The sequence below is a fragment of the Podarcis tiliguerta genome (genome assembly GCF_965153285.1).
Source record: "Podarcis tiliguerta genome assembly, chromosome: 2".
In the NCBI taxonomy this organism is placed as follows: Eukaryota; Metazoa; Chordata; class Lepidosauria; order Squamata; family Lacertidae; genus Podarcis; species Podarcis tiliguerta.
The window spans coordinates 121,219,996-121,238,475 of NC_139535.1; the positions used below are offsets into that span (position 1 = coordinate 121,219,996).

The window sequence follows — 18,480 nt, forward strand, 5'->3', positions numbered from 1 at the left end:
TTCTCTCTCTCTCTCTCTCTCTCTCTCTCCCTTTCTTCTCTCTCTCCCATCCCTCTCTCTATCTCTCTCCTTCCTTTTCTCTCTCTCTTTCTCTCCCTCCCCTCCTTCTTACTCGTTATGTCAAATAAAGCAAAACAGATTCCTTTTGGTTCAATATGCACAAAAAGAAGACGAATAAGCTTTGATTGGATATTTTCACCAGGTTTCAGGTTCTATGGCTGTGCACCCAAAAATCGCAAAGCAAAGTGAAAGAATCCCAAACAAAGGAAAACAGATTCTTTTTGGTTCAATATGCATAAAAAGAAGACAAATAAGCTTTACTTGGGCATCTTTCACTTGCACTTGGTTTCAGGTTCTTTTGCTGTGCATCCAAAAATCTCAAAGCGAAATGAAAGAAGCCTGAACAAAATAAAACAGGTTGTTTTTGCTTCCATATGCATAGAAAGAAGACAAATAAGCTTCGGGCTTCTTTCAATTGGTTTCGGGTTCTTTAGGTTTGCATGCATATTACCCCAAAAAACACAAAGTGAAGTGAAAGAATACCAATCAAAGCAAAACAGGGTTTGTTTGGTTTCATATGCATAGAAAGAAGACAAATGCTTCTTTCACTTGGTTTCATTTTTTGGGGGTGTGCTTGCATAGAGAGAAGACGAATATGAGCAAGAGAGATAAAAAGATAGAAGTAAGCGAGGGAGGGAAGGAGAAAGCGAAGGAAGGAAGAGAGAGAGGGAGAGAAAAGGGAGGGAGCGAGAGAAGGAAAGAGAAGGGAGAGAGGGAAGGAGGAGAGAGAGAGAGAGAGAGAGAAGGAAGGGGGAGAGAGACAGAGAAGGAAGGAGAAGGACAGAGAGAGAGAAGGAGAAAGAGAGAGGGAGAATAAAGGGAAAGGGAGAGAAGGGGAGAGCTCAGAAGGAAAAGAAAGAGAGAAGAAAGGAAGGGAGAGAGAGAGAGATAAGGAGGAAAGAGAGAGAGAGAGAGAGAGAGAGAGAAGAAGGGAGAGAGAAAGCGAAGGAAGAGAGAAAGAGAGATGGAGAATGAGAGAGAGAAGAAGGAGAGAGATAGATAGTAGGAAGGCAGAGATAGTGAAGGACGGCAGAGAGAGAAGGAAAGGAGCGAGGGAGAGAGAGAAGGGAGGGAGAGGGAGAAAGAGAGAGACAGATGAAAGGGAGAGAGAGACTGAAGGAAGAGCGGGAGAGAGAGAAGGAAGGAGAGAGAGAGAGAAAGAAGGGAGAAAGAGAGAGAGAAAGAAGGATGAGAGAGAGATAGAAGGAAGGAGAGAAAGAGAAGGGGGGGAGAGAGAAGGAAGAGAGGGAGAGAGAGAAAGAGAAGGAATGGAGAGAAGGAAGGGAGAAAGACAGAGAGAGAGAGAGAGAGAGAGAGAGAGAGAGAGAAGGAAACGGAGAGAGACAGAGAGAAGAAGGAGAGAGAGATCGAGAGAATGAAGGATGGCAGAGAGAGAGAGAGAAGGGAGGGAGGGAGAGGGAGAAAGAGAGAGGAGAGAAATAGAGAGAGAGGAAATTGGGGGAGAGAAAGCGAGAGATAAGGGAGAGATAGAGAGAATAAAGGACTGCAGAGAGAAGGGACAGTGAGGGAGAGAAAAAGAGAGAGAGAGAGACAGAAGAGAGGGAGGGAGAGGGAGAGAGGGGGAGAGAGATAAATGGAGAGAGAGAGAAGGAAGAGGGAGAGAGGGAGAGAGAGAAGGGAGGGAGAGGGAGAAAGAGAGAGGAGAGAGAGAGATAGAGGAAATGAGGGGAGAGCGAGAAAGAGAGTGAGCGAGAAGGAAGACAGAAAGAGAGAGAAGGGAGGGAGAGAGGAAAGAGGGAGAAAATGAAGGGAGAGAGGTAGAGAGAGATAGAGAAGGGAGAGAGAGAGAGAAAGAAGGAATGAAGAGAGAGGAGGAAGGGAGAAAGAGAGAGGGGGATAGATAATGAGAAGGAGGGAGAAAGAGATAGAGAAAGAAAAGGACGAAAGAGAGAGAGGAGAGAGAAGGAAGGGGTAGAGAGTGATGAGAGAAGGGAGGGGGGGAGAGAGACGAGAAAGAGGGAGAAGGAATGGAGAGAGAGAAGGAAGGAGAGACAGAGAGAGAAGGAAGGAGAGAGAGAGAAGGAAGGAAGGGAAAGAGGCAGAGACAGAGAAGGAAAGAAGAGAGAGAAGGAAGGGAGAGAGAAAGAAAGAAGGAAGCGGAGAGAGAGCAAGAGAAAGGAAGGAGAGAGAGAGAGAAGGGAGAGATAGAGAGAGGGCGGGAGAGGAAGAGAGAGAAAGAGGAAATTTGGGGGGAGAGAGAAAGAGAGAGGGGAGAGAGAGAGAGAGAGGGAAGGTCGAGAGAGAGAGAGAAGGGAGGGAGATAATGAGAGAAGGAAGGGAGAGGGAAAGAGAGAGGGAGAGTGGGAGAGAGAGAAGGAGGGAAGGGAGAGAGGGAGAGGGAGAAAGAGAAAGAGAGATAGAGAAGGGGAGAGAGACAGCAGACAGGGAGGGGAGGGAGTGAAAGAGAAAAAGAGAGGGAAGGAATGGAGCGAGAGAAGGAAGGGAGAAAGAGAGAGAGAAGGGAGGGAGAGGGGGAGAGAGAGAGGAGAGAGAGAGATAGAGGAAATTAGGAGAGAGCGGGAAAGAGAGTGAGTGAGAAGGAAGGGAGAGAAAGACAGAAAGAGAGAGAGGAGGGAGGGAGAGAGGGAAGAGAGAGAGAGAAAATGAAGGGAGAGAAAGAGAGAGAGAAGGAAGGGAAGGAGAGAGAGAGAAGGAAGAGAGAAAGCGAGAGAGAAGGGAGGGAGAGGGGGAGAGAGAGAGGAGAGAGAGAGATAGAGGAAATTAGGAGAGAGCGGGAAAGAGAGTGAGTGAGAAGGAAGGGAGAGAAAGACAGAAAGAGAGAAAGGAGGGAGGGAGAGAGGGAAGAGAGAGAGAGAAAATGAAGGGAGAGAAAGAGAGAGAGAAGGAAGGGAAGGAGAGAGAGAGAAGGAAGGGAGACAGAGAGAGGGGGGAGAGGGAGAAAGAAGAAAGTGGAGAGAGAGATAAGGGATGGAGAGGGAGACAAAGAAAAAGAGAGACAGAGAGAGAAGGGGGGAGGGAGGGAAGGAGGGAGGGAGGGAGAGGGAGAAAGAGAGAGGAGAGAGAGGAAATTAGGGGGAGAAAGAGAGAGAGAGAGAAAAGGAAGTTCTAAGTTTTTAAAAAGAATAGCAGCAATCTCTTCAGAACAAAAAGCCAAACTAATAAATCAGGTGATAACAGATGAATGTAAGATCCAAAAAGGAACAAGACAAGGATGCCCATTATCACCATTATTGTTTATTTTGGTCTTGGAAGTACATGCCAAAAACATAAGAGCAGATAAAGAGATTATAGTTGTAAAAACTGGGAAAAGTGAATTCAAGTTAAAAGCGTATGCAGATGACTTAGTGATAACAGTGGAAGAACCTAAAACTTCACTCCCTAAAGTAATAGAAAAAATTCAGAAATTTGGGGAAGTGGCAGGATTTAAGCTAAATAGGAATAAAACTAAATTATTAGTTAAAAACATGAAGGAAGAAGAAAGAACCGAATTAGAACAAAACATTGAGATAGAAGTCCATAAAAAGGTTAAATATTTAGGGATTTGGTTAACATTAAGAAACCTATTTAAAAATAACTATGAAAAAGTTTGGCTTGAGGTAAAAAGAGATTTAGAAATATGGAGCAGAATGAATCTCTCAATGTTAGGAAAAATATCGGCAATTAAAATGAATGTATTGCCAAAAATGCTATTTCTTTTTCTTTCTTTTTTAAAAAAATTTTAAATTAAATTTCCAATTAACAAACCAATCATATCACATTAATTCCAAATTATACCAATACATAATAAACTCCAAATATTTAGCGGAATTTTAAATTTTTGTTGGGGGTATCCATGCTTCGAGTTCAGAAAGGGTCCAATCATCTTATATTTCTGCTGCTTTGATGTTCACATGTCCCATCTTTCTGTCTCTTTGCTGTTATCCTTTACAAATCCCGTCTTCCAATCTTCTTGTTGTTATTATTTTTCTTCTTAATAACCTCTGAGTTATCTCCACAAGCAAGTTGAAGCAAACATTGTTATAGTCCTGTGTGGATTTTCACGCTGATCCAAAAGTCTTTCGAACTCGGGGGTGATTTATTGGCAACTGCGGACGAGGCAGCGTTTTCCCATCCCCTGGGAAAATGGGGAGGCTAATTTACTCCCATCATTAGCCTCTTAATTACCTCGTGTGAGCCGGAGAGATGGTATTGTCGGCCATCTTCCAAAGTGCCCCTAGCGGCCCCCCCAAAAATGCTATTTCTTTTTCAACCAATACCAGTCATCCTGAAAGATGAATGTTTTAAAAATTGGCAGAAGGAGATTTCAAAATCTATCTGGGGGGGGGGGGAGCAAAAGGCCAAGGATAAAACATAAAATACTTACAGACATAAAAGATAGAGGCGGGTTTGCCCTCCCAGACCTTAAATTGTATTATGAATCTGTTTGTTTGGTATGGATCAGGGACTGGATGAGATTGGATTAAGCAAGAGGCATTAGAACTGGAAGGACATGACAACAGATTCGGCAGGCACACATACTTATGGTACGGGAAAGGGAAGGTTCATAGAAGTTTTTACAACCATATAATCAGGAAATCACTAATGAGAGTATGGGAGAAATACAAAGACTTATTGAAACAAAAGACTTTCACCACATGAAGCATTACTGCTCAAACCACTTGGAAAGAAAGGAAAATGACTCACATATGTTGATTTATTAAAGGAACATGATGGAAAATGGAAATTAAGAGATTATGATGAGATCAAAGACCACTTTCAGAGTTGGTTGCATTATCAACAACTATATGAAACACATAAAGAAGACAGCAAGAAAGGATTTAGTTATACAAGATCTAGGTTTCAAACGGAAGTGATTGAAGGGAAAGTGAAATTACTGAAGGCCGTATACAGCATACTATTAGAATGGGAGATGAAAGATGAAGAGGTAAAATCAGTTATGATTAAATGGGCACAAGATGTAGGTCACAACATTATGATGGAAGACTGGGAAAAATTATGGAAAACTGATTTAAAATTTACAGATTGTTCCCTACTGAAGGAGAATTACATGAAGATGATGTACAGATGGTATATAACACCAGTGTAGTTAGGGGAAATGTACAAAACTAGATCAAATCTACGTTGGAAGTGTAAAGAAAAGGAGAGGACATTTTATCATATGTGGTGGGATTGTAAGGTAATTTAAAAAATTTGGGAAATGATATATAACAAATTGAAGACAATGTTCCATTTAACATTTGTTGAAAAACCTGAAGCATTTTTATTAGGGATTGTAGGGAAAGATCTGCCAAAAAAGCTGAAAAACATCTTCATGTATGCGACAACGGCCGCGAGAATTTTAATAGCACAAGGATGGAAGACTGAAGAAACCCCAACTAAAGAATCATGGCAAAAAAATTGATGGACTATGCAGAACTGGCAAAATTGACATACAAGCTACGGCACAAGGATAACTGTGACTTTAAAGATGAATAGAAACCCTTTACAAAGTATTTGAAGACACAACAAAGTGAACTGGACTCCTTGGCTGATTGAATAAACATTCACAAACCTCTTATTGATAATTATTACTTAAATAGTTTGAGGATCAATACAATTGTATAACATGCAAAAAACAACATTTTTAGAGAAATCAAAGACTGGAACTGAGGGGAGTCGAAGGGTGGGTGGGTCCTGTGGGGGGAGGGAGGGGGGAGGGAGGGAGGGAGAAAAAAGGGGGAAATAAGGATGATATGTTTCTGGATAATACGTTTTGTTTTAATTTTGAATAAAAAAGTAATTTTTAAAAAAGAAAGGGGACGCGGGAGGCGCTGTGGGTTAAACCACAGAGCCTAGGGCTTGCCAATCAGAAGGTTGGGGGGTTCAAATCCCCGCGATGGGGTGAGCTCCGGTTGCATGGTCCCAGCTCCTGCCAACCTAGCAGTTCGAAAGCACGTCAAAGTGCAAGTAGATAAAAACGTTTTTTTGTCAGCTTGCGGAGGCGTATTGTCAGCTTGTTTGGGCGTATTTATCTTTTTTTCTATTTTGTGGGTGTGGATGCATAGTCAACCAAATGTCACAAACAAAGTCATGTAATGTGAAATAAAGCAAAATAGAATTCATTTAGTTCAATATGGATACAAAGAAGACGAATAAGCTTTGATTGGATATTTTCACCAGGTTTCAGGTTCTTTGTGCACCCAAAAATCACAAAGCGAAGTGAAAGAATCCGAAACACAGGAAAAATGGTTGGTTTTGCTGCCATATGCATAGAAAGAAGACGAAGAGGCTTTGATTCGGTTAGGGTTAGGGTTAGGGTTAGAGTTTAGGTTAGGGTTAGGGTTAGGGTGAGGGTGAGGGTTTAGGGTTAGGGTTAGGGTTTAGGGGTTGGGGTTGGGGTTGGGGTTGGGGTTAGGGATTATTTTAAAAAAATATTTTTCCGCAAGTTAAGACGTCGAGGGCTAATTGTTTTTCCGATGATAAAAACCCTGTTGTTTCCACCGAAAAACCTTTCAGAGGAGCATTTGCAACAGTTTGGCAGCATTTTTGAGTGAATTGCAGAATGTCAGATTTTGGGTGAAATTGTGACCAGCAGAAGCACAGCAGCTTAGGTCAGCTCCTTCTCACACGGAGCCAGGCACCAATGAGGGAGCCTGCTGTGGGGTTACCTGTTTGTGCCCCCTGACACAATTGTGCCCAGGGCCCACGGGACCACATTTGTGCCCCCAGCGGCCCACCCATGCTACACTTCTGGGTGGGGACAAAACCAGAATTACTGTAGTTGGCTCCATCCATGGGAATAGCCAGGATTTTTGTTAGTGGGGGCAGGCCTTTTGTTAGGGGGTGCAGAACGTCAGTTAGCTATGTATTTTTATTTATTTTTATTTATTTCCCCTCCCCCTTGGCTACACCTATGGTTCCATCTATCATAACATTTTGGAAATGCCTTGACCCACCCACCCCAACACTGATGTTGATTTTCTGAGATATCAGGCACTCAAGCAAAAGTCATACATAAAGAATCGCTGCTGTTTCTTTTTGTGTAGCCTGTTTAGACTGGAAATTAGCCTCAGTTTTTTATTCTCTAAGGAAGGTTCTGTAAAGTGCAGGATAATGTAGTAGCTCACAGCACGGCAGGATGATCCCAAGAAGCTCGGTTAGTTAGGGACATGGGTGGTGAAGCGGCCACCCCTAAATCAAGTAAATAAATAAAAATACAGAGAGTCTGATATTCCACTTCTTCCTTAGAGCAGCCTCCTACTCATTTATTTCTTGCTCAAAGATAAAGAAGTGTTTTGCAGAAACTAGCAACAACTTTATACATCAAGAAGACACATGTAGTTCATAGTAACTGTCTTTCAGGGCAGTTTGTCTATGAACAAAAGCAAGTGTTGCTATGAACACTGACTAGTCACTAGAGTAATAAGATGAAAGCTGGAGGTGGGGTTCGGGGTGGGGTTAGTCTTTCTTTAAACAAACATGTAAGTGTGGATGCCAAGAAGAAGAAGTAAGACAAGCGTTTCTGTGGGGGAGGGAGTTTATTGACTGCTCAGATATAAGACTCACAACATCATTTTATAACCAAAGAAAGTGCCTTTATGTGACCATTAAAACAAATCAACTGGAATTATATTCACAGAAAGCCTTTAGCAGAATCATTTCCTGTCCTCGGAATCCAGCTGGAAGTGTTGGGCGAGCCGACTGCATAATCAAAAAGGCCAGTAAGTTACTGTGAGACAAACAGAGGAAGCTGTGTTCCTTTTCAAATCTGTCTGTCAACAGTCACACACACCAAGCAAAAGCCACCCATAACAGACGTTTTCCTTGATAAATGGGAGAACTGTCTGATAATCAACAACCATATAATTTTATCCAGTAGTATTAGTTTGATCTGACAGAAACTGCACATTTCCCGAGAAGCACTGAAAGAATGCTTCATTCAACTACAAACCCCCAAATCTGGGATCCCATCAAAACTGATGTTTGGCAAAAGTTTTGCAGCAAAACCCCCACATTTTGTAACACCCCATAAACAGAGTAATTGATACATCAAACCGGGGTTCATAATTAATATCCAAAACCCAACATTGTCCGATTCACTCCAAACTGGTGCCAAAGTCTGGCAAAAGTTTTGTAGCATTTTGCCAGACATTGTAACATTTTTGTAGCATTTTGCCCGACAAACCAAGTAACTGACAGGGGTCATAAGGTCACCCCAAAACCCAACATCGCCTGATTCACTCCAAATCAAGGCCAAAGTCTGGCAAAATGTTTGCAGTAAAAACCACATGTTTTGCAGTGCCCCCCAAACGGAGTGGTTCCTAGCACATCAGGAGGAAGAGTCAAGACAACCAAAAGTGGATAAATAGGTTGTATTTATTAAATATAACAATTTGAGGATCGGCAAAACTAGTCAGATTCGACCAATGTAACCAAATCAAATTAAGTCTGGGCAGGTGTGCTTGTTCACCTCCACCCACAAACACACAAGTGCTCAAACAGAGCTCTTTGCAGATCCTTAAGAATCATGTCACAACCCAAATCAGAAAGATGCATACCACCAGGTCTATACAACTGTGGGGCACAGAACATAATTCTGCCATGAGGGATATAAGCAGCCACATTTTCAAACACAAACATCGTTGTAGAATGATTAGCTTTATGTCTTGCCCATCCACCTTCTTAGGAAGGCTGCCCCCACTCCATAAGCAACTCTACAACATTCCAAACCAAACTATGATAAGCTCAGGGATGAGGAAGCACAGCTGATGGAGATATTTAGTGATCTCAACTGAATTTACCTCACCAGATTGTTATCCCCAAGATGGATGACCAGAATATCAGGGTTAGGGTTAGGGCAGGGGATAGGTGGATGTTCAGGGTTAGGGTTAGTGCCTGGGGTTTTTTTCATGCTTTTTAAGCTTTTTATAGTTTCCGATACATTGTTGTATGTTGCTGTTGAACTCTACAATAAAGGCGGGCTGCAGCTTTTGAGAGGGAGAGAGCCCTTCAAAAATCCATCTTGGTGTGTGAGATCTTTTCAAGCTAACCTGGTGTGAAAAACTGCCTCATCCCAAAAAGGACGAGCAGGCCTCGTCATTTGGTGCCCCGTGTGACTGATTTCGGACTTCACGTTGCTTACCAGCGCTCACCTACGCCCGGCAAGGGCTCCAGACGCGTCCTTCATCCGTTCTTCTTCGGATCCCAGGTGAGCGCTCCCTTACGTTCTGCTATCATGGGGCAGTCTCTTTCACCACCACAAAAGAAGTTTTTTGATGAACTTAAGTTTCTTCTTGCCAGCAACAATCTTGTTGTGAATGATGCTGATCTCAAAACCTTAATTGAAGCTCTTGACACCTATTTTCCCTGGTACCCCCAAGATGGGACATGGAATTTGAAGGAATGGGAAATAATAGGACATTTTTTTCAAAATCACCCAGAGATTGATGTCAGAATTTTACATGCTTGGCGCCAAGTTCACAAGGCTATGTCCCCTTTGACTCCTGCAAATATTCTCCCTGCCGCAAAGCCTCCTGTGCATTCCGTCTCTTTGTGTCCTTCCCTGCCCTCGGCACAATCTTCGGACCCTCCGGCCTTTGTCTCTCCGAAAGCTCCGGATTCTTCCGTACCCACGGCTCCCCCACCTTCGCCTTCGCTTTCACGGCCACCCGGCGCCACCTCAACTCCTCTTCAAGAAGCTCTCCAAACAGCCATACCATTGCTGGAATTTGATTGTGCCACACCTAATCTTTTCCCTGTGCTTGCTCCAGCTGCTCCTGGTGGCGGGCCTCAAAGGCATGAACAATCTGACTTGCAATTTATAAAAGAGTTATCTTCCTCTGTTGCCGCTGCTGCGCCATCTCCTCCAGCCCCTGCCATGCTTACACAAGCTGAGGTACTTGATGGACTGCCGGGAGGGGGAAGTTTCCTTACCATTGCTCAGCAATTGGCCCTGGATCCTCAGTATTGGGAAGCTACCATCGTTGCCATCACTCAGGACGCTTTGGCTTCAGTCCCAGATGACAAAAACAAGAGAGGGGGTCGTTGGGGCACTCTTAAAAGGCAAGTTCAGGATGTGGCAGCCCAAGAAGTGATTGTGCGTCAGCTTGCGACAATGCCAATTGACAATGCAAATGAAGATTGTAAGCAAGTGCTGCGCCCTTTAATGACAACTCCTAATATAGCCATTGCAGATATGCTTAAGGCCTGTCAGTCTGTAGGCACTGAAACACATAAGGCTCGTCTTTTAGCCACTGCTTTGTCCTGCACAGGGTCTCAAAACCCTGCTAAGGACAAGACTTGTTTTGGATGTGGTAAAATGGGCCACTTTCGTGCTCAGTGCAGATCCAGCACGCAGCAACATCGCCCTAACACTAAATGCCCGCTGTGCAAAAAGGGTTTTCATTGGGCCAATCAGTGCCGCTCTGCCACACCTCAGCAAGGTCAGCAGAACCAGCAGGGTCAGCAAAATCAGCACACCCAGCTGACAAAAAACCTGCAGTCGGGCCCTCCCCGGGCCCAGGCCCAACAATAGGGGATTCGGCACATTCTCTGGTTAGCCCGCCTCCGGCTTTGCCTCGCCTTTTTCTAACTCAGGACTTACGCCTGCCAGTCCCCTATGTGCCACAGCAAGTCCACGTGTCTGTAGGGGCTGGTTTTTCTTCCTCTGCTCAATGCTTGGTGTTCCCTTTGACTGATGTTTTACATCAAGGGATCCACCTTGTTCCGGGACTGTTACATGGTTTACAACAAAATGACCCTTATGTGACCATGTTCTCTGCTCGCCCAGCGTATCTACCATCCGGTACCCCTGTGGCAAAGATTGTTTGTGTCCCAGGATCCCCACAGGCGCCTGATCCCCTCATTGCGGCTACCTTTGCCATCTCAGAGGAACGTCCTAAAATCCAGATGACCCTTGGGGGCCGCACAATTGAGGGCGTTTTGGACACTGGCGCTGATTGCTCTGTGATTGCTTTAAAAGACTGGCCAGCAGCCTGGCCCACTGAACCAGCGTCTGCTGTTGTGGGCGTTGGAGGCGCTGCTTCGGCCTACCGCAGCAGAAATCCTATTTTGATTCAAGGCTCACAAGGTTTTGAGATGACCATCTTACCCCTGATCCTGGACATCCCTGTCTCCCTTTGGGGAAGAGATCTGCTTGCAGCAGCAGATACTACAATTTCTACAAATTTATGCTGAGGGCTGCCCCTGCTTTGCCCCGGACTGTGCTTTCTCTTTGTTGGACAACTGACATACCTGTGTGGGTGGATCAGTGGCCTTTGCATAAAGAAAAGCTAGCAGTGGCAGCCCAGTTAATTGCGGAACAACTTGAATTGGGGCACATAGAAAATTCTACAAGTCCATGGAATACGCCTATTTTTGTTATAAAAAAAAAAGGCTTCTGGTAAATGGCGCCTCCTACAGGATCTACGTAAAGTCAATGCCCAACTGCAGCCCATGGGGACGTTACAGCCTGGCATTCCAAATCTCAACATGTTGCCACAAGACCACCAGCTTGCAGTCATTGATCTCAAGGATTGTTTTTTCTCTATTCCTTTGGCACCACAAGACAGGCAGCGGTTTGCCTTCACCCTACCTGTCCTGAACAATTCCCAACCCACTCAGCGTTTTCAATGGGTAGTTCTACCACAGGGAATGCGGAATTCTCCCACATTGTGCCAATATTTTGTAGATAAGGCACTCCAGCCGTTCCGTGAGCGCCACCTAGCGGTTAATTGTGTTCATTACATGGATGATATTTTATTGTCAGCTTTACATATCTCTGACTCACTTCTTGAGGATTTAACTCATGTTCTCATGCAAGCAGGCCTGACAGTAGCTAAAGAAAAAATTCAGCGGACTTTACCTATTACATATCTTGGACACAAGCTGACTGCAGCTGCTGCCATTCCAGTCACACCCCAATTGGAATTCCCAGAGCAGCTTTAGTTGGTGGATTTACAACAACTTCTAGGACAGTTGAACTGGATAAAGAGTTATCTGGACCTGCCCACCTCCACCCTATCTCCACTCTTTTCTGCTCTAAAGGGACACAAAAATCCTGCAGATAAGATCACAGTTACCCCTGCGATGGAGGAAGCCCTAATGACTGTGAATAACCATCTTCGCAGGTGTATGGTGGACAGGATTCCTTCCCTTCCTATGGGACATTTATCACTTGCGGTCTTCGCTACCCCACTCCTTCCAACAGCTATTTTATACACCACAGGCCTCAAGCCCAGAACTGTGTCTATTGTGGAGTGGCTACATTTACCACACACTCCTCCACGCAATGTATATGCCACACCCAATAGCGTCATGGATCTCGTTGCCAAAGGCAGACATCGAGCTCTGGCCCTCTCTGGAATGGATTTGCAGTCAGTATATCTGCCTTTTACCCAGGACGAAGTTGCGCATTTGATTATGACATCTGCTTCCACGCAAATCACTTTTGCTGATTTTTTGGGACAAATTATTCACAATCCTCCCAGAGACCCTCGTCTATCTTTCCTTACAGGGCTCAGATATGTCCTCCGAACTGCTTTGTCTCCTCTACCCTTGCCCTCCGCCCTCACTGTCTTCACAGATGGCACTAAATCTAGAGGGGTGGTGGTTTGGGAAAAGGAGGGGGAATGGCACAGTTTGTATACTACTGAGCAAACATCAGCACAGCGTGCTGAATTAGCAGCTGTGATTTTAGCATTTCAACAGTTTGCTGATATTCCTTTTAATCTCATAGTGGACACGCAGTACGTATGCAAATTGTTGCACGTGTTACCATTGTCATACATTACTCCTGCTATTGATGATAACCTGTTTACCCCTTTTTTCCTTTTTTCCCCTTTTTGAAAATAGGGACAACATTTGCCCTCCTCCAGTCTGCTGGGACTTCGCCTGTTCTCCAGGAATTCTCAAAGATGATTGCCAGTGGTTCTGAGATCACATCTGCCAGTTCTTTTAATACTCTTGGATGCAGTTCATCTGGCCCTGGAAACTTGAATACATCTAAACTAGCCAAGTATTCTTGTACTATCTCCTTAGTTATTCTGGGCTGTGTTTTCTCTACTGAATCATTTGCTCCAAATTCTTCAGGTCGGGCATTGTTTTCTTTATCGGAGAAGACTGAGGCAAAGAAGGCATTGAGGAGTTCAGCCCTTTCTGTGTCCCCTGTTTGCATTTCACCATCTTCTCCTCTGAGTGACCCCACTGTTTCTTTGTTCTTCCTTTTGCTACGAACATACCCATAAAAGCCTTTTTTGTTGCTTTTAACCTCTCTAGCAAGCCTGAGTTCATTCTGTGCTTTAGCTTTTCTGACTTTGTGTCTACACGTGCTGGCTATTTGTTTGAATTCCTCTTTGGTGGTTTCCCCCCTTTTCCATTTTTTGTACACATCCTTTTTTAATCTTAACTCAGTTAAAAGTTCTTTAGATAGCCACCCTGGCTTCTTTAGGCACCTTCCATGTTTCCGTCTCATTGGTATTGCCTGAAGTTGTGCTTTTACTATCTCCCTCCTAACAAACTCCCAGCCATCATGAACTCCCTTTCCTTTTAGTATTACTGTCCATGGGATCTCACCCAGCACTTCCCTAAGTTTTATGAAGTCGGCTTTCTTAAAGTCAAGAAATTGAGTCCTAGTATGCTTGGCTGCTCCTTTCCGTTGTATAGTAAACTTCAGAAGAGCATGATCACTTGCGCCTAATGATCCTTCCACTTCTACCCCATTAACCAGGTCATCGACATTGGTTAGGACCAGATCTAAAATGGCTGTTCCTCTTGTTGCTTCTCCCACTTTCTGCACAATGAAGTTGTCTGCAAGGCCAGTGAGGAATCTGTTTGACCTTATGCTCTTGGCTGAGTTTGACATCCAACAAATATCCGGGTAATTGAAGTCCCCCATTACTACTATCTCCCTTCCTTTTGCATGCTTGGCCATCTGTTCCAGGAAGGCATCATCTATGTCCTCCGTTTGGCTTGGGGATCTATAGTAAACTCCCACAATGTGAGAAGCAGAAGAAATAAGCAGAAGAAATGTGAGAAGCAGAAGAAATACCACCAGAAACCCCCAACAAGAGGGGGAAAGTAAATTGCGCAGAAACCCCAAAGCCAGTTAAACCTTAGTTTTGCATGGTGTGGGGGTGATTTCGCTTTTCCCTGAGATGTTTACTGCGTGGGTTTCTTGTGGTTCTATTCAATTGGTTTTCTCATCTTTGGTGGATGTAGTTTGTTTCTGTTGTTTCTGGTTTGTTTTTGGGATAATGTTGAATTTTTTCTGTGGTTTTCGTTTCATAGATTCTTTTATATAAATTACGATTGTGAAATATACTCAGAGTCTTGTATGTATTTCATGCTCTTTATTGCCCCCCCCCCCCCAACCTCAGGCTTTTATATACATTATTTACACAATGAGTCCTGTCTGACTGGCTAACTCTGCTTCCCTCTTGGAGCCTGATTGGCCTGCAGGAAAAGACCAATCAGTTGTTGTATTCTAGGATCCAAGGTTAGTACATAACAGATTGGGTGCTGGATTTATGGTGAGTTTGCTTCATTTCTAGGTTTTTTGGGTTTTGCACCTTTGAGAATATTAATTTGTATGAGATCTGATAATCCCAAGAAAAAAAGGAAAACCACCAGAAATGAAGCAAAACCACCAGAAATGTCTAATGACCATTCCAACAATGAAGTCAACCACTAAAAACACAAAAACCTACTGAAAAGAAGCAGAAGAACCATGTAAAAGCAACATTAATGGAAACTGACAAAGAAGTCAACCAATCCCAAACAAAGCAGATTCACCAGAAACCCCCAAGGCATTCAAAAGTATTATCACCAGAATGCAAAAACAAGAAAACTTCTCAAAAGAAGCAATAAGGCAAAAGTCCAAAAAACAAGCTAAACCAATGGAAAAGAAATGAAGCCAGCTGCAAATGAAGCACATTCACCAGAAACCCAAGACTAAGTGAAAACTAGTATGCTATGTTGGTTAATTTCTGTTGCTTGAAGTGCTTTTGGACGCCCATAAATTGCATGCTTGTTGAGTTTCTGGTTTTGCTTTTTAAAAACTGGTTTCCAGTTTCTTGTGGCATTGCTTTGTAATTAGTGGCTTTACTGCTTCTTTTTTGTTTTCTGCTGATTTGTTTAATTTGGGGTGGTTTTGCTTGTTTTTTGCATTTAATTGTTTTGCTTCTTTTACTTTGAATGGTTCTGCGGTTTTGGGTGAGATTGTTTCTTTTCCATTGATTTGGCTTGGTTTTCATGTCTCCTGGTTTTGCCTCATTTTGGGAATATTTCTTGGTTTTTGTGCTTCTGGTGGTATTTCTTCAATTTTATGACATAACCAAGCCAAAACACCAGAAACACAGAAACAAATCATAAAGAAGCAGAGCTACCAGAAATCCAAAGCAAATTAATCAGAAATCCAAACAACCTATGAAGATGATGCAATACCAAAAGAAACACAAAAGCCAATTAAAAAACTGCTAAATGAAGCAACACCACAAGAAACAAAGAAAGCCTCATAACCTACGAAATGAAGCAATAACACAAAACACCACAAAAAGAAGCCAAGTGTTTAGGATTAGGTTTGGGTAAAGGTTAGGGTTACAGTGAGAGTTGGGTTTGAGTTGGATTAGGATTAGGAGTTAGAGTTGGGGTTGAGTTACGGTAAGAGAAGAACAGCAGCAGGAGAAATATAATTTTATTACTTAGGGTTAGGGTTAAATTAGGTTTAGGTTTAGACTGAGGCTTAGGTTTGGGTTAAGGTTAAGGTTAGGGTTAGAGTGAGGATTAGGTTTGAGTTAGGGTGAGCATTAGGGTTAAGGTTTGGTATTGCATTGGATTTGAGTTAGGCTAAGAGAAGAACAGCAGCAGGAGCAATATAATTTTATTATTTATACTCCACCCAAGTCACTTGTGACCGCTTTCAATAAAAGGTAAAAACATGAGCGCAATCTAAGTGAATGCTCATGATTGTAGAAACTCTTACTTCCCATAGAAGTAGCTCTGAGCTTCTTTGCAGAGGGTTGGACTAGATGACCCTTGGGTTCCCCTTCCATCTCTACTAGGATGCTCCCTGTCTCACTCTCACTCACTCACTCACTCACACACTCCTCTTCTCCTTTTCATGGCAGTTTCACCTTTTTCTGCACTCTTAGCTCGGAAGGGCGGAAGAGGCTGTGCTGCCGCCATGTTGGGCGAGGGCAGGGGTACCGGAAGGAGGTGCCACCGGAGGAGAGGCATGAGCACAGGAAAGGTAGGGTAATGGGCGGAAGAGGCTGTGCTGCCGCCATGTTGGGCGAGGGCAGGGGTACCGGAAGGAGGTGCCACCGGAGGAGAGGCATGAGCACAGGAAAGGTAGGGTAATGGGCGGAAGAGGCTGTGCTGCCGCCATGTTGGGCGAGGGCAGGGGTACCGGAAGGAGGTGCCACCGGAGGAGAGGCATGAGCACTTGAAGGGTAGGGTAATGGGCGGAAGAGGCTGTGCTGCCGCCATGTTGGGCGAGGGCAGGGGTACCGGAAGGAGGTGCCACCGGAGGAGAGGCATGAGCACTTGAAGGGTAGGGTAATGGGCGGAAGAGGCTGTGCTGCCGCCATGTTGGGCGAGGGCAGGGGTACCGGAAGGAGGTGCCACCGGAGGAGAGGCATGAGCACAGGAAAGGTAGGGTAATGGGCGGAAGAGGCTGTGCTGCCGCCATGTTGGGCGATGGCAGGGGTACCGGAAGGACGTGCCACCGGAGGAGAGGCATGAGCACTTGAAGGGTAGGGTAATGGGCGGAAGAGGCTGTGCTGCCGCCATGTTGGGCGAGGGCAGGGGTACCGGAAGGACGTGCCACCGGAGGAGAGGCATGAGCACAAGAAGGGGAGGGAAATGGGCGGAAGAGGCGCTGCGACGTTGGGCCAGCGGAGACGTGCCGAGCCTCTCGACCCCGCTCTCCCAGGATGCAGCCCTACCCCCCCGCCTCGTCCTCACCTGCCTTTCTCCCCCAGTGGCCTTCCTCTCGTGCCCCTTTGCGGTAGGATGGTGCGGGTGGGCCGCGGAAGTTTATATACAAGAATATACATACGTAGAGATAGGTGTCCGTTTGTAAATAAATAAAAATAAAATGGATATATGTATATGTGTGTGTGTATATATGCAGCACTTCTTTTCTAAAAAAAGATGATTGGGGGTACTCTCATTTTGACTCAAGAAAAAATCACCATTTTATAGTTCAAACCGGGAAAAATAAATACAGTAAATGGACAAAAGTACATTCACAAAATGTTTTAGGAGTATGCATTCCCCTGTGTCCCCCCCAGAAAAAAAAGCGCTGTGTATGTTCTGCCAAGGGCAGGGTTATTTCTGGATCTGGAGCCAATAAGCATGCCAGTGGATGAAGAATAAGCAATGCTTTACTTGCATAAGGTTAACTGATAGCAGCAGGCATAAAAGGTAAAGGTACCCCTGCCCGTACGGGCCAGTCTTGACAGACTTTAGGGTTGTGCGCCCATCTCACTCAAGAGGCCGGGGGCCAGCGCTGTCCGGAGACACTTCCGGGTCACGTGGCCAGCGTGACATCGCTGCTCTGGCGAGCCAGAGCCGCACACGGAACGCCATAGCAGCAGGCATACAAAACACAAATAATAGCATACCAGAGAGGAGTCGCACACAATCTCCCCTTCAGCTGCCCGGAGCTCCAGGTAGAGCAGCGAGAGAGACCCCTGGCCGATAGTCTCACAGCATCTGGTACCTCCATTTGTGAAGAAACTCACTGAGCCCCTTCAGCCTACAGCTTTTATAGACAACTTTGATTTGATTGATTGCACCTGGTTAGCAGGCATCACTCATGATCAGCCTGGGACACCAGGTGCAACTAATGCAGAGCAGCTGAGAGTCTCCAACCCAATTCACTGCAACTGGGTATTAGAACATAGGGGACCCAGAAAACTCCTGACACAGGTGTGTGAAAAACAAATTATACTATCATGTTTTAGCAAACCTTTCCGCAGCTGTGCCACTTTCAACGGGACCAAGGACTTCCAGGTGCCTTTATGTTCCTGTCCCAATCTATATAAAGGCAGAGGAGTGCTGCTGCTGCCAGGAATTTGACAGCCATGGTGGTGGGTTTTGCCCTGCCCTAGCTTCAGGGTTCGATGACATTCACCAAGTGCATTTTGCCACAGGTGTGGGGCCAACTGCAACTGCATGGAGATCTCTGGGTGCCAGGTTGGCAATGGATATGTCCGTCTGGCTGGACCTTCCAACTTCATTAAAGCAGAAGAGCTTCTTTCAAAAAACATAGAATGATAAGAGTTGGACGGGAGCATGGCGGTCATTAGTCCAACCCCCTACAAGGCATGAATCTCAGTTCAAACATCCAGGACAGACAGCCATCAAAACCCTGCTTCAAAACCTTCAAGGAAGGAGAAGCTTCCTATTGCCTTGGTCTCCCCCTGTTTTCTCCAAGGAGTCCATGGTTCGCCCCGC

General features: G+C 44.7%; 1 long non-coding RNA gene across 1 annotated transcript; it reads right to left on the reverse strand.

Moving 5' to 3' along the window:
• Nucleotides 1-3,725: 3,725 nt before the first annotated feature.
• On the reverse strand, nt 3,726-16,439 carry LOC310671926. The gene is made up of 3 exons (XR_014508278.1): nt 16,152-16,439; nt 7,644-7,722; nt 3,726-3,987 (listed from the first exon to the last, which is right to left on the reverse strand). It is a non-coding gene; the product is annotated as an uncharacterized lncRNA (long non-coding RNA).
• Between the last annotated feature and the right edge of the window lie 2,041 nt (nt 16,440-18,480).